At 40.1% G+C, this 26,604-nt stretch overlaps 1 long non-coding RNA gene across 4 annotated transcripts; it reads right to left on the reverse strand.

The window, feature by feature from the left end:
- Positions 1 to 9,710: 9,710 nt before the first annotated feature.
- Positions 9,711 to 20,237, reverse strand: LOC132002181 (uncharacterized). Of its 4 annotated transcripts, none has more exons than XR_009399768.1 (5): positions 20,179 to 20,222; positions 19,649 to 19,791; positions 19,173 to 19,275; positions 16,039 to 16,180; positions 9,711 to 9,862 (listed from the first exon to the last, which is right to left on the reverse strand). It is a non-coding gene; the product is annotated as an uncharacterized LOC132002181 (long non-coding RNA). The 4 variants fall into 4 exon arrangements; XR_009399766.1 differs by having other exon boundaries at positions 16,039 to 16,314; XR_009399767.1 differs by lacking the exon at positions 19,649 to 19,791 and having other exon boundaries at positions 16,039 to 16,314; positions 20,179 to 20,237.
- Positions 20,238 to 26,604: the final 6,367 nt, after the last annotated feature.

Raw genomic sequence — 26,604 nt, forward strand, 5'->3', positions numbered from 1 at the left:
CTGTGTCACAAGATAATGCATAGAGGGTTGGAGAGAGTATGTTGTTGAGTGCAGACCGAGAATGGAACCAGGCAGCCATGAATTTCAGTCATTCATTCTACAAATATATGTTGAGTGTCAAACAATGAGTTGGGTGTTATGTTTGCTGCTGCAGATACAGATTAAAAAGAAGACCAGCCACTGATCCCAAAGATCTCACAAAGCAGTAAGAGAGACTGATTCATTAACAGGGAATTATAATAACAGCTGTAATAAAGTCAAGTTCAAGAAACTGTGGTACAGAGGAAGAGTATGAAATTGGCCTGGAAGAACTAAAGAAGACTTTCTGGAGGAAGTGATCCTTGAGTTGATTCTTAACAGATGAGTGAGTTTTTGCAAGATGAAGAAGGGAAGGGGGTGTACTGGTGAAGAGAAGAAGTTAATTCAAATCCCAGTGAAAAGGCCAGGCAGTTCACAAAAACAAGATCGTCTGAAAGAGCATGACTTGTTTTGAGAAACAGCAAGTGGCACACTGTCTTAACTGCTTGGGCTACCATAACAAGCTAGCATAGACTCAGTGACTTAAACAGTCATTTATTTTCTCATAGATTGACAGTGGAGATTACGGCTTCAACATATGAATTTTGAGGATACATAGTTGGATTGACCCAGGATTGGAATTACTCCAGGTTGGTATGTAGAAGAGCAAGAAGACATGCAATTGAGAGTATTAAGCAAGAAAGAGATTGAAAGAAAAATGTATCCTTGTTTTCAAACTGTCTGGAGAAGGGAACAAGGACAAGAGGAGACTGAGATTGGTGGTGGGGTGTAGGAGTCAAGGGCTTTAGTGCTTTTGATGCAATTATGAAATACACATTGGTAAGGTTAGGAGATGATGCTCAGATACTGGAGTTTAAGATTTCAGAGATGGAGCAATTCCAGTTGATGACGAGATCTGGGATGTGATCAAGAGTGTAAGATAGAAAAAGTAGATAAGAGGTAAAGATGAAAGATCTGTGAGGCTAGGCTGCTTGAGCATGTTTATATATTGATGAAAATTCATTAGAGAGGGAGAGTGTGAGATTTAGCTTGTGTCAGTCAGCAGGAAATAGATAAAATACTTTGGGATCATTTTAGGAAGAGACTATGTACAATGGTGTAGTTACAATATAGGGAACCTGCAAGGGATTGTAAGGTATCCTTGGGAAAGAAGCAGCAGAACAATGGCCTAAGATTTATTTAAAGGGATGAGGGAAGGGAGAAATTACCAGATCCCAGAAGGAGACAGCTAACTTGAGAGGACAATAACTTTGCTCAAAAGAAACAGCCAACCCAAGAAGACTTTGAGGTGAAGATGTCGGAAAAATACATGCTCCTATCTCAGGTTCCTCCCACCCTCAGATCTCCTGCTGGGACTTTCCATTGGCCAGCCCTCACTCCTCAAGAGGACAAAAGGCAAAATCACCTGCTGATAGAGTTCATACAGACTTCACCCCCCCAGCAAAGACAGGTTAGAGAAGGATAAGAAGGGGCTCTGGAGAGGCAAACAGAGATATCTTGCCTAGCAAGGTTAGAGATACAGGCTAGGGAAAGGCCAATTGATAGTGCAGATTTTTGGCAAGATGGGTGGGGATGAGATCCAAGTCTCAGATAGATGAGTGGGGCTTAAAATAGGAAAGATAACTCTTTTTATTATGTGAAGAGAATTAATAGAGGATGGGTTCCATTTTGCCTGTGACGCAAAGGCTGTCAATTGAAATTGAGTGGGGAAGAGATGATACCATTAGAGAACATAAGAGAAAACCAACCAGAGAATTGCTGACCATCCTGGAATCCATATGACATCTAGTCATGAAATTGGGGTGAAATCAACCTTTCCTTTGTGTGATTTTTTTCTCTACTGATATTTAATTGCTCATATTCAGTCATGGAGAAAACAGATAGTTAGACTCCATGGATTGAATTTTTGCCAGATGGAGGCCAGGGAGTTTTTGAAATAGTGAACCATAAATCTAAGTTACAAAGGAAGGAAAGCGAATGCAGGAGGGGACTAAGGCATATGGAGAGAGTGGAGGAGTTGGTAGAAGACTGGGTGCCCTGAAATGGCGTCCTTGAACGAACTTGCAGGAAAGGTGACAAGTTGTACAAAAGAGTGTGATGCTTGAACTCGGTGAAGTTTGTGTCAGTCTGCACCTCTTCGGTTATAAGTAGCAGAAACTAAACTCAATGTAGCTTAAAATAAAAAGGAATTTATCGCTCATTTAACTGAGGGGTACAAAGGCAGAGAGGGCTCTAAACATACCTAATTCATGGGATTAGGGGATACTACTAGGACTCTCTTTTTTCAATTCTGAGTTTTCTTACAGGTTTCTATTCCTTATTCTCTCTTGCAACAGACATTCGACACAGGCTCCATATGGAAAGATGGCTACCAGCAGCTTTAAGCTTGCCTCCTGTCATCTCATGATCCTTTAGGAAACAGCCCTTCCAGTGTTTATACACCAATTTTTCTGAAAGGACTGAGAATTACCTTGCTTGCATCTCAGCCCATCCCGTGAGTGCCCTGGGCACTTTATAAACACTCTTGTACCCACAGTACTATTTAGACTTCATGACAACTTCCACGGAATACTGAACTTGACGGTCCCTGGTTGCCTCTTCAGTATCCATTCCCCCTTGCATTTTCCTTTGTAGGACCCAGATTTTCTTTGGGGATATAGGAGCTCTCCCATTCTTTGCAAAATTGTTAAAGAATGACAGATACCATTCTCAGTCCAGTGATAGTCCCTGACTGGTTAAACCGAGTCAGAGTCACCCAGCTACCTGCGCTTTCATGGGGATTTATTAGTATTTATTAGAGGATTTATTAGGAGTTCTTTTAACTCATATACATATACTTTCTTCATACTGCCCAAGTATGAAGAAGTAAAATTACTTTTAAAATAACATGGATTTTCTTTCTAGTATAAAACTATGTCCACTGTAGAAAACATAAATGGTAAGTTATTTACAGTTGGGACTAAGAGTTTATGGTCATTTCTACAAAGATTGAGCATGGATCTTTGACCAGAAAAAAGAAAAAAGACTTCCTTATTTGTTACTCCTTAGACAAATCACCTTAACTTTGGTCATTTTCCACTTATAACGCCTGATTTGGGAACACCAGTCATGATGAAAATGAGGATGATGTGTACTAAAGCAGTCTCTCATTCTCTTTCTGTTTCTTTCTCACATTCTCTCCCCAACCTTGTGTTTATTTGCATTCATTGGCTTTACATAAAACAAGTTCAGCATAGCTCTTAAGGATTGTTTTTGGGTTTTGGCCTACAATGTGTTAATAAAAACATTTACTAAAGAGCAACAAAATAAGCGTTCTCAGAGTCAAGAACTTGTAATACTATTTGCCACAAAAGTAGATGGAGGCATAGAAGAGTAGATACGCATATAATGAATTCATTTGTAGGGTCTCACATCTTCAGTCTTGCAAACCCAACTCGTGACAATACGTTTATGAAAACAAAACATTAAAAAACCTTGGAAAGTCATAATAAACACTGCTGCTGAAACTCTGCTCTGCCACATCCCCGGTTCTGGTTTGGATGTAACACAAGTGTTTTAAATTGCACTGGGTGGAGGCCCTGGCAGGAAGGAAGCATCGGATATTGCTGGAACATATCTTTGTTTGAGCAACAGCTAATGAGAAAGGTCACCATTATGCTTTGCTTTCAAACACTGTGTCTGTTTTGAAATGAGTCCTGAACATTTCATCACAAATGCTGATTTATAATCATTGAAGTACACAATCCTGTAGTATTAACTTGTTTTCTCCTAAGTGGAGAATAGAAACCAAAGCCTATGCTCTCACCACTGTTTTGTTCGGAATATGTCAGTAAAAGAGAAAATGACTTCCTATTTATGGGCTCAGGGCTTTTAGCTATTTACAAAATTCCAATAGTGGATTTAAAGACAAGGATAATTTTTTCCCCTCCCCTGGAGTTTTGTTTTGTGTTTTTTTTGTTTTTTGTTTTTTGTTTTTTTAATTCTTGTTAAACTCACTGCCAGTATTGGAGATGTAAGATTTTCTGGATTTCATTTCCTAACATTTTTTTACATTTATTTAGTGGATCAAGTCAGGGGCATTGAGGTCCTAAGAAAGATTAATTTTTTCTGTGAAAGTGTTTACTGACAAATGCAATAAACTTCAGAAGGTCTCCTTCCAGGATGGGCTGACTTAAATCAGAGACGGTAAAAGCAGTAATGTTAGCAATAACAGTAAAAGCAGATATTTTGGCTACAACTTTGGGAGGGGGGCAGAATCTCTTAAATCTCTCCGTTTATATTTTTGGTTTTCCCCGTTGGCCAGGCTGCTGTATTCCCATGTCCACAGCACGTTCCACTGTGGGAGCCTGGAGCTCTCAGAATAAACTTTGGGAAAGGCTGGGTCCACCCTCTGGGGATAAGGGAGCCAGAGGGAGGAAGGGGAGGAGGTAAAGGAAAAGGCAAGGGGACGGCTGTCTTCCTGTGTTTGGATGACCTTTCCTTATGTTTATCTGGCGGGCCTGGGCAGCTCTGCTGGGCTCTGTGTCAGGCTGCCATGTTGGCCCCATGTGATCTCTTTCTTAGCTTCGTGTAGGTAAGGCTCGGCTTCTGCTGGAAGGACTAGATTTAAATCTCTGAGAAAACAAAAGTATATGGGTCTGGGAAGGTTGAGTGCCTGGAGAAAGAAGGCTTAGCAAATATACACATATGCCTGTGTCTAATGGGTTCCCGAGGGAACACTCTGGGTGTCTCTTGGAGCCCTATGAGGCAGGACCCACCTGTGCTTCTGCCCTTCAGCTGGGCACGAGGCTAGAGATCTTCCTTCTCCTGAATGCTCAGCGTTTAGCACAATGCTCCCCACCTGCGGGTCCTCCATAAATATTTCATAGATGAGTAAATAAAGGAATGAATGAATGAGCAGGCATTGAGCAGTGACTGGGCAACAAGCAGTGGGTCATACAATACTTAATGTATTCTCCAGTCTTTGCACCTAGGGCCCCGGGAAGGAGCTCCACTTCAAAGCAACCATTTTCAAACCTCCCTGCCTCACATTCCTAATGCCTGAATCACTTGTTTCTTTGGGGTGGCTGAGACTAACTCCTCACTTGTTTCTTCCGGGTGGCTGAGACTAATTTTTTTTGGTGTTGACCTCTCCTCCTGGCCTGGCCTTAGCTTTAACGTTACTCCCCAGAGAAGCCATCCCTTAATGCCCTCACCCTTCTCTATCTAAATTAGGGGTCCCTAATAAACTTCTTATGAAACTCTGTTTTCTTCATAGTTCGTAAGACAACTCCAATTATATTCATTTGTGTGACAGGCCATGCTTGTCTGTCTTCTCCACTAGACTATAGATTCCTTAAAGACATGGAGCCAGATCTCTTTTCTCATCACTCTGTCCTCAGCACCTAGCACAGTAGTTGACATAGAGTAGGCACTCAGCAAGTATGTGTTCCGTGGATGAATGAGCCAATCACAGAATGGATTATATTTGAAAGGAGAATTCATACTACATTACAAAGTGGAGGTGGAAGATAAAAGGCAGAGTCCAAAAGCTCTATCCTGGTCAGACCTTGGACATTTCATAAGTCTGAGATTCTGGAAGGAGGACAAAGTGGTTAACAGATATAAGTAATGTTGTGCATTTACCTCTGGAAGCTAGCTAGCACTCGGGGTTCCTGGGAGTACCAGCAACTTTCTCTTTCATACCCGGCCTGGCAACTTCTTCCACTTTTTCAGTAACAGAAGGGTTTTCTTGGTTACCAGGTATCCAAACCTCAGAAGGACTCTTGACTTTTCCCTTTTCCTCATACCACGCAGCTTTATAATACTTCTTGTTAGTTTCAACCTTCCTGTTCTACTGAGGACCATTCAATCCAGTGTACTAGTCAAGTTTCTTTCTCTTGCAAGTTATAGAAATTCAACTCCAGTTAGCTTAAAACTAGGAATGTATTGGATCATGTATCTGGGAATTTGATTGGGGCAGTTGGCTTTAAATGTGTCTAATCTAGGGGTCAGATGATTACTCAGAACTCCACCTCTCTTGCCATCTTCCTGCTTAGGTTAAAATGGGCAGCTATGACCCCCGGCTCACGATCTCCTTAGAGCACCAGAGAGAACTCTGTCTCCACCCATAAGACTACTCCTGAATCAGTCCCTTTAGGGGAAGGGGCAAGACTCCAATTGTCCTGGCTTGGGTAACATGCTTACTCTTGTGGCTCTTTTAGGGGAGAAGTGCTGGAATCACAGAAAGAGTTCCTTAAGGAAAAGACGGATTATGTTACCAGGATGAGTTGAGGAAGTGGTGCTAAATAATCAAGAACAATAGAATGTCTTCCTGCACAAGCAACCCTGTACCAGTAGCAGGAGGACCTTAACATACATGAGGCAGAATGTACAGGGGAGATGGGGATGTACTATGGAACCAGATGGCTTCAGTCTAAACCCTACCTCTTCCTCTTATTAGGCATGTTATTTTGGGCAGATTAACTTAAGTCCAGTTTTCTCAGGATGAAATAGTGATAGAAGACATTCAAAAGAATATTATCCAGCCTTGAAAGTGAAGGGAATTCTGACCCATGCCACAACATTGATGAACTTTGAAGACATTATACCAGGAGAAATAAGCCTGCACAAAGGGAAAAATGCTATGTGAGTCTACTTTTACGAAGTACCTAAAATAGTTGAATACATAAAGACAGAGAGTGGAAAGCAAAGGCCTGGGGGCTGGGAATAGGGAGTTACTTTTTAATGGGTATGGACTTTCACCTTGGGAAGATGAAAACAGTTCTTGAGATGGATGGTGGCAGTGATTGCTCAATAGTATGAATGTTCTTAACACCACTGAATCTTAAAAAGAGCTAAAATGATCAATTTCTGTTATGTATATTTTACCAGAACAAAATAAAATGGTGATATAAAGAGTAAATGAGACAACAGACATACATGTGAAACATTAATTCCCATAATAACCCTTAGAATGAGGTATTATTATCTCTTTTTTTTAATCACTAAATGGAGACTTGGAGGTTAAGCAAGTTCAAGGTTACCCAGCTCAAAAGTGGCAGAGCCAGACTCAAAACCAGTATGTGACCCCTGAGTCCTGTTTTTTCCATTATACCACATTTCTCCCCCACACACTGTTTCCTAGCTACTATTGCCTGATTAATATTTAAAATGCTGCTTTGATTACATCAAGCCCCTGCCTAACAAAAACTTAAGGGATCTACCCCTGATCTAAAGAGTAGATCTTTAGAGTAGATCTAAAGATCTAAAGATCTAAAGATCTAAAGCCCAAATGCTTCTTTGGGTGCACTCCTTGCAGTCTGACTACAGTTATTTTTCTAGCTTCACCTCAAGATCAAGGCCGGGCTCTACCCTGCCCTGTGTTATCTATGTCCATAGCATATACTAGTTCTCTTGCTGGGACGATGGTGAAACTCTACCCGCCTTTCCATGCTCAGGTCAAGACCCAACACCTCCAGAAAGCCTTACCTAAATGAAAGAAAGACATTGTCACTCCTTCCCCTTACCTGCCTCAGCATTTATTATTTGACAGCGATACATAATGTAGTGATTTCAGTGAAATTCTTATTTCAGCTTTTCATGTCTTATTTCCACAGCAGGCTCTCTGCTCATGGAAAGCACGGACTGTGTTGGTTTTTCTTTACATTTCCTTCAATGCTAGCTTAGTGTTTTGTACTAGCACTTAGTAACATTTTCTTAATGATGCTGATGCAGGAAATATGATTAATGATGACTAATTCACACAACCATGATTTGTACTGAGGAAAAACATGTATTATACCCTTTCTTGGTAGAGAAGGTACTGGAACTTTTCCCTGTACTTTTAGGCTAGTTCAAAACATAATGATTCCTACTCAGTTTGGAAATAAAAAGATTGAGTCTGGTCAAAAAGTTCATCTGCTGGTAGGCCTGTGTGAGAGGTAGATGTCTCTTGCTGATTAAATTCTAAGAAACAGGGGCACCTGGGTGGCTCAGTGGGTTAAGCCTCTGCCTTTGGCTCAGGTCATGATCCCAGGGTCCTGGGATCGAGCCCCACATCGGGCTTTCTGCTCTGCGGGTAGCCTGCTTCCTCCTCTCTCTCTGCCTGCCTCTCTGCCTACTTGTGATCTCTGTCAGATAAAGAAAAAAATCTAAAAATAAATAAATAAATAAATAAATAAATTCTAAGAAACATAAGCAAGCAAAACCATTTACAAAGCAACTAGCAACAAAGCAGTGTTGTTTTGTTTCATTTTTTTTTTTTTTAGCACATCTTAAAAAATTTAAAAGGTCATTGCAGGTTCTGCAAATAGTGTGTACTGTGCAAATACCACAGTCTCTCTATAGGTACTGGAAATGCTATCATAGTATCTTCAAGCCCATAAACGTTTCTAAATGACACTGTCCTTCCGCCCCTACTCAAATGCTAGTCCTCTGTGAACTATGTAAATGATCTGCATAAGCTCCCCAGGAAAAGAATCAAGGTCAAGGTTCTAGAAACAGTGCCAGGGCTGATATTCAGCAGAAAGCCCTAGCGCAGTAGTTTCGAGTGGTTATGAGGTTTGTTCTGATTGTCTGCTTCCCATTCTTTAACTTTTTTGAACCTCATCCCTGGGTAAAGGGACCAGCACTGGAAGAGCAGGTAGTTCTATTTGGTAGGAGCACAGAGCACCACAGGGAGAATGACAGATGAGGAAGGCAACATAGGTAAGAACCAGAACTTGAAGGAATTCAAATCAACCACATGGGCTGACAATCCATGGAAAACTGTTAAAGAGAAAATCAGTACTGAGTACATTTTCAAAAGGTGAGCAATACCAGTTGATAGGATTTTATAATGTATTGAGTGAGAGATGATAAAGTCTTGAACCAAGAACTTGGCAGTGATATGCAGATGTAAAATGTATAATGTATAATTTTTAGGCAAAATTGACTAGATTTATGATTGGATGGAAGTAATTGGGGGGAAAAGTGTCAAGTGGAGTCAGAATCTGAAATGTGGATTTTCTAATTGGGGGTATGTGCCAAGAATACATGGAAGTTTCATGTTTGTTTTCCCTTTCTTACCTTAAAGTTCAGGACATAAGTTGTGGTTGATCATACAAAATACACGAGCAGAACAGTTGAGTGTGAGGCTGCTGGCAACTCTTGAAGCCTGCGGTCACCTGATTTGACCACATTTTGGTGCAGTGAGTCTACACAGGAATAACTTTTTTAATATTGCATGAGTTCACTTTGGCATTGCTGAAGGAGATATGGAGAAGGTTCTGAAGGCTGATGTCAATTATGAAAACAGTAGCCAGATGCCTTTGGATGAGGCCATCTCCACACCATCCCACAGGGCATCATTTCTGTTTCACAGGAGTTGAGCCCTGGGTGTTGCTGGGATTGTTACAGCTACTTTGGGTCTTTCCCCACATACGAGGCAGTCAGGATGGGAATGGGGTGCAACCCACAAGTCTGGGAAGCCCAAGAGGAGAGACTCTGAGTTATATCCCCAAGATGGAGCAGAAAATCACCTGGGTTTGCAGGGAGAGAAAATAGAAGAAAATTGATTTTATGAATATGCGTTGTCAGTGTTATCCATCGTCATATTCCTTATGACTGTCTTCTTAAATAAGCCTTTAATTTTGCTTGTCTAAGTAAAGGAAAATATAGTAAACCACAATCTGAAAAATGAGTAGACTTTTACATTTATTTCATCTTGATCTTGGATCTTCAACTTTATAACTCAAGATTTTATTTTGAGTGATATTTCTTCAAAATAGCAGCAATTTCTCCCCTCGATGAAGACCATGACTATAGTATCTTTACAGTTTTAAAAATAAACTGTTCTTTGGACCTGCAAAGAAATATTCAGATGTCATAACCTGAAAATGCCTCAGAATTTTCCCACACTCCAACAAATCCCTAAACAGCCACATGGATATGCACCAACATTTCTAGATCCCCCTGGGAGCACATTTGAGAATGCTTAGTACTGAAGAAAATGTTAGGGAAATATATACACACTCAAAAAACAGGGTTCACACTAAAAGTGCTCTCCAATCAATACATGAAATGAATCTCAAGTTTAACATGATCATATATGTGATAAATTATTTTTTATTAATTATATCTGTATTAATTGTATAAACTATTTGTACGATACAGAGAGCAGTATAATTTAGACTTCTTGCCCACAAGTCAACATTTTTGTTAACACATATTTCTATTCTATCTTTACTGGAAACAAGACAAAGGAATAAAAATATCTCAGTCTGGGGGTGCCTGGTGGCTCAGTTGGTTAAGCCTCTGCCTTCAGCTCAGGTCATGATCCCAAGAACCTGGGATCAAGCCGATCATGAGGCTTCCTGCTCAGTAGGGTGGGGGGTTCTGCTTCTCCCTCTCTCTCTGCCCCTCCTCCCTCCTTATGTTTACTCTCTCTCTCTCTCTCTCTCAAATAAATAAATCTTTTAAATAAATTAAGAGATCTATATCTAGATCTATATCTCTTAATTTATTTTGTCCCTCCCTCCATTAGGCTTATCTTGGCCACACCCAATCCTAGCATGAGCACAACTAGATCATTCTCCTGCCTGCTCCTAAGCTGCTGAGCACCAATGAAAAGCATCACCCATACTGGACATAGGTGCTATTATAAATTCTTGGCTTCTTCTTCACCTGCAGGACAATCTAGAAAGCTAGTTCCTTGCTATCCATAACAATTATTTCACACTTCACTCTCCTCACACATCTGATCTACTTCTCTATGCCTTAGTGAAAGAGGATGGCTTTGGATAAGATTTCATTACAGAAACCACAAGCAAATCATGACCAAAACCATGAAAGGCTTTTGTTAGGAAACATGAAGTGGTTATAAAAGTTGTCCAAAAAGTAAATACAGAAGGATAGGCGAGAAAATGAGAAAAACAAAAATGACAGGAACAATCTGGCCCTCCCAGTTATCAAACAAACTAGAAATCTTTTGTAATTGAATCATGTGGACTTGCTGAAATAGATAATACACCAATGGCAGAAGCCAGAGACCTCATATAAGAATATAAGATAAGATAAAGGTAGCATTTCAAAACACAGGGAAAGGATAGAATAGTTAACAGATGTTGTTGGAAAAATTGGCTATCCATTTGGAAAAGATAAAGTTTTATCTCCACTTCTCACCAATTAAAAAAAAATGGGTAGATTTTAAAAGCTATATGTTAAATACAAAGAAAAATTATAAAAGTAGTAAGCAGACATATGGAAGAGTGTTTATAATTTTTATAATGGGAAAGGCCTCACAAAGCAAGATTCAAAAGCAAGAAATAAGCAACAAAAAATTTTGACAAACTGTCACTCAGTGTTCTCACTGACCTAGCTTTAAGGTAGTCAATCTGGTAATACCTACCAAAATGTTCCTACCCATTTCAAGATTTTCTTCTTTAAAAGTATTCACATATGCACAAAGATGTTCATTGTAGTGTTCCTTGAAACAATAAAAAAATGGAGATGATCTCTTCTACTGTAAAGGAATACTTTAAATAAATCATAGTATGTTGATGCAATATGAAAACTACAAACCTTCCAAAAAACTGAGGTGTATTATAATGTATTGACTTGAAAATACCTTCCAACAGAGTCCAAAAAAATCAAATTTTAGGGCAATACAGAAGGTATGCTCACATTTATAAAAAATATCAAAACAGACAATTGTGTGTATGTGCGTGTGTGTGTACATATGTAAATGCACAGAAAACAATTTCAAAGGATACACATCAAATTGTTAATTCCCAGTACTCCTGTAAGTTGGGAAATTCAATTTGGAAAGATGGCAGGTATTTTAGCTTTTACTAGAACTACCTCTGCCTTGTTTGAATTTATTACATTCAACATATATTCTATTTTTTTAACACTTTATTTATTTGACAGAGAGAGAAAAAGCACAAGCAGGGGTAGTGGCAGGCAGAGAGAGAAGCAGGCTCCCCACTGAGCAGGGAGTCAGATGTGGGGTTTGATCCCAGGAACTTAGAATCATGACCTGAGCCAAAGGCAGATGCTTAACTGACTAAGCCACCCAGGTGCCCTAAACGTATATTCTAGTATACTTCCATAACTGAATTAAAAATAAAAGAGCATCTGGGTGCCCCAGTCAGTTAAAGGTGTGGCTCTTGATTTGGGCTCAGGTCATGATCTTAGGATCCTGGCATCAGGCTCCATGCTCAGCAGGGAGTCTGCTTGAGGATTCTCTCTCCTTCTCCCTATACAGCTTCCCCTGCTTGTGCTCTCCCTCTCTCTCTCTCATAAATAAAAAATCTTTTTAAAGAATTAAAAAGAAGAAAATAGAAATTATCAGAGCCCATTATACATAGCAAAGATAAACATTGTTGCCTTAAACTATTGCTTTCTGAAACCTTTGTTTCAATAGTATGTGTGTAGAGCACCAGATGTTCAGATCCATTAATTCTTATTGCCATGGAAACTTGTACATGTGTATTTAATTGTCTTAAAATCATTTTGAAAAGTACTCCTGAATTAGGAGTATTTTATTCTTTAATTAAAAAAAATTTTTTTTAAGGTTTATTTATTTATTTTGGGGGGGGATGGATGGGTGGGGGGAGGTGCAGACAGAGAGGGAGAGGGAGAACAGACTCCCTGCTGAGTGGGGAGCCCCACCTGGGGCTCAATCCCAAGAGCCTTGAGACCATGACCTGAGCCAAAATCAAGTCCACCACTTAAATGATGAGCCACCTAGGCACCCCTAGGAGTGTAATTTTAAATAACCACCCCAGCCAAGGACATTGCCAGCCTTTTCCCCCTGTTAAAGAAATGCCAGGTTAGGGAAAATGGAGACAGGCACAATAAGCTGTCTATTTCAAGGGTTTTGACCGTTGGGGGGAAAAATAGATAACTAATGTCTAAGGTCTAGCTCTGCTGTTCTCGTTTCTGTCAGATGAGCCCATACCTCATGCACCATTTCAAGTCTTCCTGACCCCACCTCTTACTCCAGCCACTGCTCCAGGAACCCAATCTGAGTAAATTTCAAACTATGTGACATGGCCTTGCACATGGCAGTCATGTGTGTGTACAGCGCAGTCAGTGCCCAGCAGGGCACCTTTGATCAATAGAGATGGGAATCTAAAATTCTCCCCCTTTAAGTCCTCTGAGGGGACAGTTCTGAAATGTCTGTCATAAGGCTCCTCAGAAGGTTACATGGAATTGAGCCCCAGTCACCTGCAACCCCTATAGCCTTGACCAACTTAGTATCACACCCTTGAACGGCCCTTTCCTCCCTCCTTTTCTTTTTCTAGTCCTGCTCCCCAGGATCCCATTCCCAGATATACAACATGGGGGCTGTGCATGCAAACTTTGGCTCAGACTTGGATTTTGGAGGAGTCCAGACTGGGACTGGGGATGTACCCCTTCTTTTTAAACAGAGCGAAGGAATATTTCTGTACGGTAATGCCGACTAATAACTGTTTCACACTGTTTCTATCTCATTGCCACAGAAAACTTACCGGGGAGGTAACTCTACTTTCACTTGATTGATGAGGAACACTGAGACTCAAAGAAGGGGAGTAACTTGACCAGGGTCACATCAGCTAAAGAATGGTAGAACCAGGACTCAGCCAAAGTTCTCGGAGGAGAAATCAGGCCCCCCTCCGCGCCCCCACTTTGGTATGACACAGCTGCCTTCTGTCAGAAAATTTGCAGAGGGCTTTGATCTCTGTGCTTACCCCTATGGGCAGTGCTCTTCCCAGCTTATCAGCTCTCTGCCACAACACTCACTGGGGTTCCAAACACACCCATACTTTCTCCAGCCTCAGATACACCATGCATGGAGGATTTTTTTTTTTTTCCCAAGAAGTTGTGTTGTGAAGGAGTATAAAGGAACAGAGCAGTAGTTGTAGAGGGGAATACAGATCAAAAGAAAGGGTTCTTGAAGGTGAGCAGATGCACAAGCTGAAGGGGATCACCTGGAAAAGACGAGGCAGTGCAGGAGAGAGAAAAAGTAGGTGAGAGGAGATGAGTATCAAAGTCAGACTACAGAGACTGGCTTTCAAAGGGTTAAGAGTCGAGTCCTCTGTGATAACTGGAGGAGAAAAGAAGCAACTCCAGTAAATAAGTTTAGGTCTCTAGGTAAGTTAAGATCTTTCTTAAGTAAAAATACAGACCAAAAGGTTCTTCTTCGGATTCTACATTGCTCACCATGGGAAAGCAGGCACCATGCCTGGTTTCTCTACTGCTGCTGTATTCTAGTACCAACCTTCTAGAAAGTTCTCAGTAAATATATGTGATTGCTGAATAGATAGATATATATAAATTATACCCTTCTCCTCACCACCAAAACCTTTGAGAATAATACTAAATGACCAAGAAACAGATAAAAATGTCATTAAGTGAGAATTTTAGTAAGACCTGGGGCACCTGGGGCATCAGTGGATTAAAGCCCCTGCTTTCAGCTCAGGTCATGATCCCAGAGTCCTGGGATCAAGGCCCACATCGGGCTCTCTGATCAGCAGGGAGTCTGCTTTCCTTCTTTCTCTCTGCCTGCCTCTCTGCCTACTTGTGATCTCTGTCTGTCAAATTTAAAAAAAAAAAAAAAAAAGAATTTTAGTAAGACTTGAAATGACCTACAAAGAAATAATTACTCTAAACTTTACTATTTAATATGGTCAGATGTACACACGAAGTCCAACAAACCACACGGCTCATGTGCAGAGGGACAGAGCCCTTGCCTGGCAACAGTACTTGAGGAAAAAAGACATAGGTTGTGGTAGCCAGAGAGCTCCAGGTGAATTAGAAGCAGGAGGCAACCACTGAAAGAGGAACGCCATCATCCATGGCTTCCAGTACTGGTTGAGGGAGGGTGTCTATGACCAGGGCAGAAGACATCCCTGCCTACTTCTGTCGGACAGAGTCTGCTGTGATTTGCTTCCAGGTGCCATCCTTTCAAAGGAACAGTAGAAAGCAACCAGGCTTTTTAATTATTTTAATTTTAATTTTTTAAAAGATTTTATTTATCTGAGCGAGAGCACACGTGCACACAAATGGGGGGCAGAGGCAGCAGAATAGGAAGAAGCAGACTCCCGTTGAGCAGAGAGCCTGATGCAGGGTTCGATCCCAGGACCATCAGGACCTAGGCCCAAGGCAGAAGCTTAATCGACTGAGCCCCAAGAGCCCCAGGGACCAGGCTTTTTAAAAAAATGCTTGCAGGGGCACCTGGGTGGCTCAGTTGTTAAGCATCTACCTTTGGCTGAGGTCATGATCCCAGGGTCCTGGGATCGAGCCCCACACTGGGCTTCCGGCTCGGCAGGAAGCCTGCTTCTCCCTCTCCCATTCCCCTTACTTGTGTTCCTTCTCCTGCTGTCTCTCTCTCTGTCAAATAAATTAAAAATCTTAAAATATATATATATATCTTAAATATATATATGTGTGTGTGTATATGTGTATACACACACACACACACACACACACACATATATATATATATTTGCAACATTCTCATATGAGGACCCGTGAAGAAACCGGGTATATTGAATTCTAGCAAAAAGACTCAAAAGGACCCAAATTTGATTTTCAAATATGTGAAATGCTGTGTCATCTTTTCCAGCACATTTCCTCTGAAACTTCAGAGCCAACCATTCTTCCACCTCACCTGGGCCTCCAGTTGATTGGTCATACCTCCTTTTCACGACCTCACCTTACTGTTGGCTAGCTCAGATTACATAGGCCAACATGGAAAATTGGTTTCCTGTTTATACCCTCAAATTTCTCACTCCCTTTTACCTATCTTGTGCTTGCTTCGGGGCTGAAGTGGGGTTCAAGGGACTGAGTAGGGTCTTATGGTGCGATACCTTTCTTTCAGTTAATGACTATCTGGAGGAGAACTTCCTCCCCATACCTGCTGTTTTCTTCCATGCCGGGGACATAAATGAGTGTCATGTTCCTGGCCTCCATCTCTCCCACTTGCCTTCCCCACCCCCTCCAGATAAAATGATGTACCTGATTGGTGACTTTGGAAGGAGAAACTGGACCTACCTCAGATGGGAACACCTTTCTTGCCTTTTTCTTCTTGGCTATGAGCTGCTTCCAGCAGGTCACTTGTTTTTCTGCCTTTTCTCCATGTTTTAACTTTCTGATGAAGCTCTTTGGGGATGTTTGGGATGGTCCACTGAAGAAGCTTGGGCCCAAGTGAGTAGACCTAATTAGTCACGTCTAATTCTAGGGTTCAGTGTATCAAAGTTCACTTAGTTCTCAAATCAAAGCCATGTTCTCCAGTTGTTTCTTCCTTCTATCCTGAAGGGAGCTTATTGCCTGCAAAGAACATTGATTTCCCTCTGTTCATGGGGGATGGGTGCTGAAGGCCCCAGTGGTGTCAACCTTTCTTCCCCACTCTCTCTCCTCCCTACCCAGGAAGGAGATGACCCAACAATGACATCAAATCTCAAGTGACCTCCAAACCTTTAGTGCTGCCTAGAGATCCTAGTGGGTCTCCTCAGGTAACTTAGTCTCCCCCTCTCCTAAAAAGAGGATTTCATGGATTTTCCTCTCTCCCTGAAACTACTCGCCTGATAAGAAAATAAAAGCACCATAAGAGAGCTTCCACAGAGGTATCACTAAGTCTGTCAAATGTCTGCTACCTCCTGTTGCAAGACTCCATCTGCAAGTGTCCATATTCCTCTCCAAGGCCACCCCTCACCTGGGCCCTAGATCTCTTCCCCTTGCCCCCTGCAAAGGCCTTGCTCTTGCTTTCTGAATGCCAGCCAAGGAGGGGTCATGGTCAATTATCATCTGTAGATGAAGTTTCCTTTTTCCTCCCTGGTTTAGAAGGCAGCCTTGAGCTGGTTGTGTCCTTGGCCCCTTCTCTTCTTCCTGCAGCTCCTTTAAACGTGGGTGGTAACCCCTGTTTTTGACCTTCTTCTAACACTCTCTCTAAACTCCTGTTAATCATTATCTTCAGATGATATCAATAGTGTGATAAAGATTAGCAAAATGCTAGAAGGAATATTTTAATAAGTAAAAAGCACTTTGCTTTGTACTTTGATGAGAGTCCTGATTTTGATTAGGAAGACCCAGGATTGAGCCTTACTCCCACTTAAGAGTTTTGTGACCCCAGGCAGGTCTCCTACGTTTTCTGAATGTCCACTTCAGCATTTATAAAATGGGGATAACAATGCCTTACCTTACATATACTATCTCAGTGTACTAAGTTTGAATGATATATAAGTGGAAAGGTTTTGTCAAATAGAACTTGATCTATAGACATAGATTCTATCATGACAGATTCTGTCAGACATGACATAAAAGGGGTCACTAAACCATTGTCTATAAGGAATAATAATTGACACAGGGAGCTGTCTTTTCACTTTCTCTCTTTTTAAAAGATTTTTTAAAAATTTTATTTATTTATTGACAGAGAGAGAGGGAACAGAAGCAGCGGGAGTAGGAGAGGGAGAAGCAGGCTTTCCACCAAGCAGGGAGTTTGATGTGGAGCTCGATCCCAGGACTCTGGGATCATGACCCGAACTGAAGGCAGGTGCCTAACCGACTGAGCCACCCAGGTGCCCCAAGATTTTATTTTTTAAAATTATTTCTACACTCAACATGGGGCTCACACTGACAACCCCAAGATCAAAAGTTGTGTGCTCTACCTACTGAGGCAATTAGGCACCCCTCTTTTCATTTCTAGGTACTCATGGGGAGAACGTTGTATGTGTAGGTCCAAGATTGCCTTGTAAGTTCTTTGTCAAGACCCGATCAAATCAGTAAGGTACCGTAACCATGGACGGTACATGGACACAGGATGGAATCCTCAAATAATCTAAAAATAAGCAACTGACAGATTGAACTGAAATGCCTCTTTTCACCAAATCAACCGGGACTCCGTTTCACTCCTAGAAGTTAACAATCCCAGAATCTTCACTGGCTTCACTCACACCAGCCCTGCCCATTTGCTGATGATAGTTGGAATCTGGCTGAATCATCCTCCCCAGTAAAGGGGGCTCATTTGGGGTTTCAGGCAGGCACATCAGCACATTCCTACATAAGAGAGGGGAAGTTTAAACATATTCCAGACTGAGCTTTCCTTTTGGCTGCAGATCAGACAGGGAGCCGACCTTAGCTTATTTCTGTTTGTTGTTTCTGGTTTTTGTTTTGCTTTCCCCCCATATCCCAGAAGTGCGCACTTTAAGGGGGGAAAAGTCCTACTGTTCTATGGTGATTCTATGAGAAGCCAAGCTATTTATTAAAAGTAGGAAACAGTTTGGGCTTTTTAGCTGAGATTTTAACAGCTCTTGTCTAATCGTTAACATACCAACCTCCCTAACCAGAACATTTGTAAGGGATGACTTCTTAACAGGATCTGAAATCAGCCTTTTCCCAAAAGGCCTGTTAAAAATTACACATTTGGAATTTTGTCCCGGCCTGAGTCAGCTGTTAAATTCCCTTTTGATATTTCCTGGGGAGTGGGGTAGAAGTAAACAGCCTTATTTCATTTAATGAAATAAAAACATTTAAAAACTCTGGTATCAGATTTGCGTACTTGCTGACGACAGGGTGAACAGCTGTACTGTCCCAGTTTGCCTAGGGTTGGGGGATTTCCTGAGGCACAGGCAAGTTGATCACCCTAGAAAGTAAACCCTAGTACAAATCATTCATGAGATAGGTGAGGACATTGAGACCCAGCAAGATTGAAGGATTTGCCCAATATCACGTAAGTGGCTAACAATCACCACACTGATGACACTAGGATCTAGATCTCCTACGGTCTAGATTAGGGCTCCATTGACACACTGTCCTTGTCCTTGGCAGTAAGATATGGGGTAAACCATGAAGAAGAATTTAAGTTTGGTGATGGGTGGGGAATGTAAATATGGGTGTGTGGGTGTTGCCTTTGGATTGATGGCTAACCTCTCTGAAAGGTGGAATTCAGTTGGCACACTTCCCAAGTGCCAGGCACAGTGCTAGGATCTTAACAGAAGCCAAGAGTATCCACGAGGTTTCTAAGCCAGAGGTTCTGAATCTAAACAGAGTGGTATTTTCAATAGGAAGATATTTTTAATCCTGTGATATTTTATTCTCCCATTGGTCTCAAGAAATCTTAGAGAAATAAAAAATTGTATTATTTGCTCCAAGAATCAGAATAAAGACAGGAAGCAGTGGTTGCTGGTTACCTTTTCCGGGAGTGGCCCCGAGGATGTTTACAGGAAGGATTCCTTTCTGCCTTCTGACTTACGGAGCTTTCAGACTAGAAATAGGGCCTCCAGAGTAGAAATCCTAGGGGGACAGAGTAGATACAAATGCTAGATAAAACCAAAATGAAACATCCTAAGAGGCAAAACACCCTTCCACATCCCCCGCAAGGAAAGAGATAGACCTGGGGAGCCAGTGTGGAGAATTTTTCTTAAAGCATAGTTATATCTCTGTTCCTTTTATTCCCTTCTTCAGCCTCACTCTTTAAATTCCTTCCTCTTCCCTAAATTTCCTTCCATCTACTAAACAAGAATATTAAATGGAGGTGGGGGAGGGGCACAAAAAGCCTACGTAATAAACATTCTCACCAAATCATAGGTTTTTAAAAAGGACCAGCCATCATTGTCTTTTTTTATAGTTACATCAAGTGAAATTATAGTATTTATCAAGTACACACGTAATTTAACATAGACGGGAGTCAGGTTTGGCCTCCTCTGCTGCTCAATGGAGTTACAGTGTTAGCCCCAAATGCCAGGGCACAAATCCTTGTGGATCACTGCCTTGTGGAGTAACTGTGGTCAAATTCTCCAGTTTCCTCATCTAAGAGATGGAGAGAACACAGGGTTGTCATGAGGGCTATCAGGTAACCATGCAAAAGAATTAGCAAGTCGTTACAAAGGCATTAAGTACAGCAGTCTATCCAGGTTTTGTGGAACCTGAATATTTTACAACTCTGAGGGCTCTCTTCAATAAAAAGAATACAAATCTTACTTTTGCAAGTTTTATATGAATATACGATTATGTGAACATGTTGCTGAGGCCCCTCCCTAGGTCTGGGAAGGGCTTCTTAAAATGAGATCTTAAGGCTTAAGCTTCCTCAGCTTCAAGGTAAACATGCTTCTGGATAAATCTTCAAAATAGATGTCAGCCTTTGCTGTTAGTTAGTTAGTTAGTTAGTTAGTTGAAAACTGTTTATGGTGTACTCACTGTGTGCCAGGCTGGGGGCTCCTGCTAGGTGTTGGGGGTGTTGCAAGTCTGGAAATTCTATGCCTTAGGTAAAGGGAAGGTCACTAAATATCAAAGCAAACCAAACTCCTTATCTAAAGAATGTTGAGTTTGATTCGACAGAACATCCCAAAGCTAATAAATGACTGCAAAGCACTTTACAGACCTCTTTAACAGTGTACCAGTGAACCAGATGAGCTATTTGTGGTCATTATTTTTATTCTCCTATTTTTAAAAATTGTGGTAAAATACAAATAATATAAAATTTACTATCTTAAGCATTTTTTAAGAGGGGTGCTATGGAGAGGTAGAGGGAGAAGGAGAGAGATCTCAAGCAGGCTCCCCACCCAATGCAGAGACCCGTGTGGGTCCCAGTCTCACCACTGAGATCAAGAGCTGCACCCCTGACTGACAGAACCACCCAGGCGTCCCTGTGTTAAGCAATTTAAAGCGTACATTTCAGTGGCATGAAATCCCTCCATATCGTTGTACGACCATCACCATCTCCATTCCCAGCACTATTTTTAACTTGTGAAACTGAAACTATGTGCCCATTAAACACTAACTCTCCATTTTCCATTCCCCAGAGGCCCTGGCAACTGCCATTCTGTGTTCTATCTTTACAATTTTGGCTTCTTAGAGTAGTCAAATACTCTAGAAGTAGAATCATACAGTAGTCAAATACTCTAGAAGTAGAATCATACACTATTTCTCCATTTGTTTTGGGCTTATTTCACTTTCCATCCTGTCCTCGAGGTTCATCCACATTGTATTTAGGGCTGAATGATATTCCATGGTATGTATGTATTCCACTTGGCTTATGCACTCATTCATCAAAGGATAGTTGAGTCACTTCCATGCTTTAGCTACCATGAATAATGCTGCTGTAAATACAAGTGTACAAGTGCCCATGATTTGGGGGGTGCTTTAGAACATTTGCATCCCCATGATTGCTGCTATTATGTACGTGAATGATCACTTTCCTTTGTTCACATGCAAATCAAATAAAGCAATCAAATACCCAGGAGCCAGTAATCAAACTTGAATTCATCTTCCCCATATCTTACTGTCCTTTCCTTATTGTCTATTTTTGGCTCCTTTGTCATAATTTAATTAACCATATACACGTGGATTTATTTTCTGAGCCTTCTATTCTATTCTATTGGTCTGTTTGTATGCCAACACCATACTGTCTTAATGACTATAGCTTTGCAATATAGTTTGAAATCAGGGAGCATGATGCCTCCAGCTGTGTTCTTTTTTCCTAAAGATTGCTTTGTTATTTGGATATTTCTGGGGTTCCATATGGATTTTATAATTATGTGTTCTATTTTTTGGGAAAAACGTCATTGGAATCTCAATAGAGATTGCCTTGACTCTGTAGATTGTTTTGGGTGGTATGGAAATTTTAACAACGTTGAGTCTTCCAGTCCATGATCACAGATTATGTTTCCACTTATTTGTATTTTCTTAGATTCCCTTCATTAATGTCTTATAGTTGTTAATATATACATCTTTCACCTTCTTGGTTAAATTTATACCAAGTTATCTTATTCTTTTTGATGCTATTGTAAATTGATTTTTAAAATCTTTCTGATAATTATTATTGTATAGAAACAGACAGATTTTTGTGTATTGATTTTTTAAAATTTTATTAACATATAATGTACTATTTGCTTTAGGGGTACTGGTCTGTGAATCATCAGTTTCACATAGTTCACAGCACTGACCATAGCACATACCCTCCCCAATGTCCATAACCCAGCCACCCTATCCCTCCCCCCACCCTCCAGCAGCTCTCAGTTTTTTTCATGAGATTAAGAGTCTCTTATGGATTGTCTCCCTCCTTGGTCCCATCTTGTTTCATTTTCTCTCTCTCTCCCCCCATGACCCCTTGCCCTGCCTCTCAAACTCCTCATATCAGAGAGATCCAATGATAATTGTCTTTCTCTGATTGACTTATTTCGCTTAGCATAATACTCTCTAGTTCCATCCACATCATTGCAAATGACAAGATTTTGGGATATTTGATGGCTGCAATATATATATATATATATATATATATATATACACACACACACACACACACACACACACACACCCCACCTTCTTTATCTATCCATTCATCTGTTGATGGACATCTAGGTTCTTCCCATAGTTTGGCTATTGTGGACATTGCTGCTATAAAGGGGCATGTGCCCCTTCGGATCACTACATTTGTATTTTTAGGGTAAATACCCAGTAGTGCGATTGTTGGGTAGTAGGGTAGCTCTATTTTCAACTTTTTGAAGAACCTCCATGCTGTTTTCCAGAGTGTTGCACCAGCTTGCATTCCCACCAACAGTGTAGGAGGGTTCCCCTTTCTCCCCATCCTCCCCAACATCTGTCCTTTCCTGAGTTGTTAATTTTAGTCATTCTGACTGGTGTGAGGTGTTATCTCACTGTGGTTTTGATTTGTATTTCCCTGATGCTGAGTGCTGTTGAGCACTTATTCATGTATCTGTTGGCCAGTTGGATGTCTTCTTTGCAGAAATGTCTGTTCACATCCTCTGCCCATTTCTTGATTGGATTATTTGTTCTTTGGATGTTGAACTTGATAAGTTCTTTATAGATTTTGGATACTACACCTTTATCTGATATGTCATTTGCAAATATCTTCTCCCATTCTGTCTGTTTCTTTTGGTTTCGTTTCCTTTGTTGTGCAGAAACTTTTGATCTTGATTAAGTCCCAATAATTCATTTTTGTCCATGCTTCCCTTGCCTTTGGTGCTATTTCTAGGAAGAAGTTGCTGAGGCTGAGGTTGAAGAGATTGTTGCCTGTGTTCTCCTCAAGGATTTTGATGGATTCCTGTCTTACACTGAGGTCCTTATTCATTTTGAGTCCATTTTGTTTTCTGTTGTAAGGAAATGGTCCATTTTCATTCTTCTTCATGTGGCTGTCCAATTTTCCCAACACCATTTGTTAAAGAGACTGTCTTTTTTCCATTGGACATTCTTTCCTGCTTTGTTGAGGATTAGTTGACCATAGAGTTGAGGGTCTCTTTCTGGGCTCTCTATTCTGTTCCATTGATCTATGTGTCTGTTTTTGTGCCAGGACCATACTTTCTTGATGATTACACCTTTGTAATAAAGCTTGAAGTCTGGAATTATGATGACACCAACTTTAGCTTTATTTTTCAACATTCCTCTGGCTATTCAGGGTCTTTTCTGGTTCCATATAGATTTTAGGATTAATTGTTCCATTTCTTTGAAAAAAAATTTATGGTATTTTGGTAGGGATTGCATTAAATGTGTATATTGCTTTAGGTAGCATGGACATTTTCACAATATTTGTTCTTTCAATCCATGAGCATGGAATGCTTTCTACTTCTTTGTGTCTTCCTCAATTTCTTTCATGAGTATATTACAGTTTTCTGAATATAGATTCTTTGCCCATTTGGTTAGGTTTATTCCTAGGTATCCTATGGTTTTCAGTACAATTGTAAATGAGATCAACTCTTTAATTTCTCTTTCTTCTGTCTTGCTGTTGGTTTATAGAAATGCAACTGACTTCTATGTATTGATTTTATATCCTGACACTTTACTGAATTCCTGTATGAGTTCTAGCAGTTTTGGAGTGAAGTCTTTTGGTTTTCCACATAAACTATCATATCATCTGCAAAGAGTGAGAGTTTGACTTCTTTGCCGATTTAGATGCCTTTAATTTCTTTTTGTTGTCTGATTGCTGAGGATAGGACTTCTAGTTACTGTATTGAATAGCAGTGGTGATAATGGACATCCTTGCCATGTTCCTGACCTTAGGGGAAATGCTTTCAGTTTTTCCCCATTGAGAATGATATTCGTTGTGTGTTTTTCATAGATGGCTCTGATGATATTGAGGTATATACCCTCTATGTCTACACTGTGAAGAGTTTTGATCAAGAAAGGATGCTTTGTCAAATGCTTTTTCAGCTTCTATTGAGAGTATTATATGGTTCTTGTTCTTTCTTGTATTTATGTATTGTATCACATTGATTGATTTGTAGATGTTGAACCGACCTTGCAGCCCAGGAATAAATCCCACTTGGTCATGGTGAATAATCCTTTTAATACTGTTGGATCATATTGGCTAGTATTTTGATAAGAATTTTTGGATCCATGTTCATTGAGGATATTGGTCTGTAATTCTCCTTTTTCATAGGGTCTTTGTCTGGTTTTGAGATCAAGGTAATGCTGGCCTCCTAAACTGAGTCTGGAAGTTTTCCTTCCATTTTTTTTTTTTTGAAGTTTCAGGAGAATAGGTATTAATTCTTTTTTAAATGTTTGGTAGAATTCCCCTGGGAAGCCATCTGGCCCTGGGCTCTTGTTTGTTGGGAAACTTTTGATGAGTACTTCAATCTCCTTACTGGTTATGAGTCTGTTCAGGTTTTCTATTTCTTCCTGGTTCAGTTGTGGTAGTTTATACATCTCTAGGAATGCATCCATTTCTTCCAGATTGTCAGATTTGCTGGTGTAAAGTTGCTCATAATATGTTCTTATAATTGTTTGTATTTCTTTGGTGTTGGTTGTGATCTCTCCTCTTTCACTCGTGATTTTATTTATTTGGGTCCTTTCTCTTTTCTTTTTGATATGTCTGGCCAGGGGTTCATCAGCTTTATTAGTTTTTTCAAAGAACCAGCTCCTAGTTTCGTTGATTTGTTCTATTGGTTTTTTTTGTTTCTATTTCATTGATTTCTGCTCTGATCTTTATGATTTCTCTTCTCCTACTGGGTTTAGGCTTTCTTCACTCTTCTTTCTCCAGCTTCTTTAGGTGTAGGATAGTGTACTTGAGACCTTTCTTGTTTCTTGAGAAAGGCTTGTATGACTATATGCTTTACTTTCAGGACTGCCTTTGCTGTGTTACACAGATTTTGAACCTTTGTGTTTTCATGATTTGCTTCCATGATTTTTTAAAATTCTTCTTTAATTTTCTGGTTGACCCATTCATTCATTAATAGGATGTTCTTTAGCTTCCATGTTTGAGTTCTTTCCAGCTCTCCTTTTGTGGTTGTGTTCTAGTTTCAAAGCACTGTGGTCTGAAAATATGCAGGAAACGATCCCAATCTTTTGGTACTGGTTGAGACCTGATTGGTGACCAAGGATGTGATCTATTCTGGAAAATGTTCCATGTGCACTAGAGAAGAACGTCTATTCTGCTGCTTTGGGATGGAATGTTCTGAATATATCTGTGATGTCCATCTGGTCCAGTGTGTCATTTAAAGCCTTGATTTCCTTGTTGATCTTTTGCTTAGATGATCTGTCCATTTCAGTGTCGGGGGTGTTAAAGTCCCCTACTATTACTGTATTTTTGTTGATGTGTTTCTCTGATTTTGTTATTAATTGGTTTGCATAATTGGCTGCTCTCATGTTAGTGGCATAGATATTTAAAATTATTAGATCTTCTTGTTGGACAGACCCTTTGAGTATGATATAGTGATATATATATTCCCCCCCTCCTCTCTCATATATATATGCACACATACAGACATATACATACATACATATATACAATATATATACATGTATATTGTGTGTATATATATATATTAGACTGGTGAATAGAACAGAGCCACACACTTGATTTTGGGTGTATTTTGGTCTGTTAGAAGGAACTGCCTCCCAAAATTTTAAAGAAAGAAAAGCTTATATATATACAAAAATAAGGGTAAGCATGATGAAGAGATGGAATATGACTATAAAGATGAAAATTTTAAAAGATTCTAAAAAAAGGAATTGATAAGATAAGAAGTTGGTTGAAAAAGAAAAGAAAAAGAAAGAGGAAAGTATGTGATCAGGCTGGAGACTAAAACAAAGCCATGTGCTAAATTTAGCATATATTTTGATCTGTTAGAAGAAACTCTCTCCCAAAATTATAAAGAAAAACCTATATGTATGCAAAAAAAAAAAAATAAGGTTAAATACAATTAAGGGATAGAATATGACTATAACAATGAAAATTTAAAAAAATTATTTTAAAGGTATTGATAAGATAAATAGTTTAAAAAACATTAAAATGGGAAGAAGATAAATTTAACAAAATAGAATAAGAAAAATGAAATTTTAAGAATTTAACTTTGAAAGACTAATGAATCATGGGAAAAAAGTCACAAATTCTATGTGCTGTATTCCCATAACTCTGAAGTTCCAAAGTTCTCCTTGATCAGTACACTTGGTCTTGGCTGGATGTTCTTGCTAATCTTCTGGGGGTGGAGTCTGTTGCAGTGATTCTCAAATCTCTTTGCCTGAGGTGAAATTACACCGCCCTTGCTGGGGTCCAGGCTAAATAATATGCTCAGGTTCACTCTCATAGCTTTTTTTCCACCAAACATTTTCCATACAGCTTTGGAGTACGGGAATGAAGATGATGGCCTCCTAATCTCTGGCCTGGAG

This window comes from Mustela nigripes, chromosome 14, assembly GCF_022355385.1.
Source record: "Mustela nigripes isolate SB6536 chromosome 14, MUSNIG.SB6536, whole genome shotgun sequence".
NCBI lineage: Eukaryota > Metazoa > Chordata > Mammalia > Carnivora > Mustelidae > Mustela > Mustela nigripes.